This window comes from Penaeus japonicus, unplaced genomic scaffold (genome assembly GCF_977035675.1).
Source record: "Penaeus japonicus unplaced genomic scaffold, GWHDUDI00000001_assembly GWHDUDI00000016, whole genome shotgun sequence".
NCBI classification, from domain to species: Eukaryota; Metazoa; Arthropoda; class Malacostraca; order Decapoda; family Penaeidae; genus Penaeus; species Penaeus japonicus.
In genome coordinates, this window is record NW_028234418.1 from 13382104 (window position 1) to 13384603 (window position 2500).

At 38.0% G+C, this 2500-nt stretch overlaps 1 protein-coding gene across 1 annotated transcript in view; it reads left to right on the top strand.

Moving 5' to 3' along the window:
• LOC122254924 (EF-hand domain-containing protein D2 homolog) overlaps window positions 1-1087 on the top strand; it is a 24040-nt gene extending 22953 nt beyond the window's left edge. The window contains exon 4 of the mRNA XM_043018789.2: window positions 1-1087. This exon is cut by the window's left edge and continues 689 nt beyond it. The gene's annotated coding sequence lies outside the window, so the exon portion shown is untranslated.
• Window positions 1088-2500: the final 1413 nt, after the last annotated feature.

The following is a 2500-nucleotide window of genomic DNA, read 5'->3' on the forward strand; positions in this document are numbered from 1 at the left end:
GATTTTATCCTGCTTTTGATAGCCCTTATAAATAACCGAAGGAAAAGGGTTGAATTCGCTGTCATTTCATTGTAACTAACTCATCTTAGTTGTAGTTCTCACCAGCACGACTGTTCCGCTGACACTAAATGAATACACTAGGATTAGTTCAATTACATGATGTTAGGTTAAGCAACTTGTCATTTTGATATATAGTCCTTTTTATTTTATTTTTTCATCTCTCCTCATCTCTACTAGTCTGCTCCTTCTGTTGTTGTTTTTTTCTTTAAACATCTGCGCATCATTATTCAGCCAATTCATCTTCCATTGTGTTTTACAAGATAAGCGAGTCGACAGACCAGCAACAATAGCATATGTACATAAAACGCGAGCCGAGCGTTCTGAGGATGCAAGTCTCTTGATGTTCAGTGGAGTGTTATTTCAGAACAAAAAGTTGCTTGAATGATTAATTGTTTATATATTAGTAAATATAATAGGAAGATTTTTTTCCCCTATTTTAATGGAGATTCCATAAAATTCCATTTCGGATAGAACCCTTTCTTGAGACTTGCATTTCTTACAGCTCGTAATATTTCTTTATTTTTTTTCCTTTATCAGTAATCCATATTAAACTTGATATGAATTCAGTATTCAATAGATGTGAGTGCAGTATTACCAAGATGTCTAATTATCTCCCTATTCAATCCTAATTTACGTCTTAATATCCATTGGAAAAGGAAAATATTTTGTCGTTTACGAATACAGAAAGGAATTTTCATTGGTATTTTGCATCTCCTCCTAAGAGAAGAGATAAAAAAACAAAACAGGATATTATGACAATCCAGAAAATGTACTTTCCCCCTTCCTCCCCCTCCCCCCCCCAAAAAAAAAAAAAAGGTTATATTTATTTAGTTAATATTCATATGATTGTGATGACATGATACTTGGAAGGACCACAATTTAGCCTTTATTAAGTGTGTAAGAGGAATATTTGATCTAGATTTTTAATAAAATCAACCTTTTTTTTAGTGGAGTCCCATTAGTTAGTTGAATAAATGTCAGCACTTGATTGTATTTGCGTGATTTGTGATAAAATGATTCCACGTTATATGGTGTTTTGGTTATCCCCCTTACGAAGACGAGAGAGAGAAATCCGAAAGATGTCTCCTCCTTAATGAAGAAAACGACGAATCAAGTCGGAATGAAAACGGACAGCCTTAAAGAAAACGAAAAAGAAAATGACAAAGATAAAACGTCCATTCTTGTAACGGGGAAAAAATACACACTTAAAGAAAACGAGAAAAAAAAACGAAAAAATAATTACAGCCTTCGGAAAAATGACAATGAAAAAGACAAAATGTTTTATCATTAAGCAAAAAAAAAAAAAAAAAATGTACAATCATATGAGCAAGATTCAAAAATATGTTGTAACGGTTAAAGTTGAATAAAATGCAGAATGCGCCCCAGAGTAGAGTACGTTCGCAGCTGAATCTATCAAATCACCCTCAAGAATTAGATATTCAAGTATTTATTGTGTGAGAATAATGAAAGGGAGGTTGCCGTATGTACACATTGCCCTCTTGTTGAGACTGAGTTTCATCTTTAATTCTTCTTAAAAAGATATTTAATTTGTTTCTTCCCTCTCGTTCATATACATAGTTTGATTCTTATATCATCTCCCTCTTCCCCCACCCTTTCACATGCCGTCACCTTCCTCTTTCCTATTCCTCCCCTATTCCCGTTCTTCCCCCTTTCCCCTCCCTCCTCACCCCACCCCTCTCTCCCTTCCTCCTACCTTTCGCCCTTTCTCTTTCTTCCACCTTCTCCGTCTTCTACGTCATCCTTTATCGTTCCTCACCATCCCCTCTTTCCCTCTCTTCTTCCCTCTATTCTTCCCCACACCCACCCACCTCCCCCTTTCTTTTTTTTTCTTCACCTTACTTCCCCTACACCTTCCTTCTCTTTTCTTCCCCGTTCCTCTACTCATTTCCCTTTCTCCCTTCCCCTCTTCGCTTCCACAGCCTTCCCCCCACCCCCTCTTACCCTTTTCTCTCTCTCTCTCGCCTTTTCACAACGCTTCAATCTCACTTTCACTCCCCCCCCTCCCCTTACCCCTTCCCCATGATCTTTACACCATAAGTCTTATAAAAACGAGGTCATTCATGGCAGACAGTTTGACCTTTCTGTCGATCGCCTGACATTCGCAGGCAGTAAAAAAGTCACTTTTTCCCACCCTTATTCGCTGCCGATTCTATAAATGGCTGCAGAGTGTAATCTTGCATGCAGTCTTTAACTCTTAAAGTGGAATTTCGATCCAGTGTTCAGGTTAACTTTTTTTTTTTTTTTTTTCTTTTTCATTTTCCCTCCGCCCTTCTACATCTTCTTTGTCCCTCTCCCTCACCTTTTCTCTATCTGTCTCTCTCTCTTCCTCTCTCTCTCTCTTCCTCTCTCTCTCTTTCTCTTCCTCTCTCTCTCTCTTCCTCTCTCTCTCTCTCTCTCTCTCTCTCTCTCTTTCTCTCTC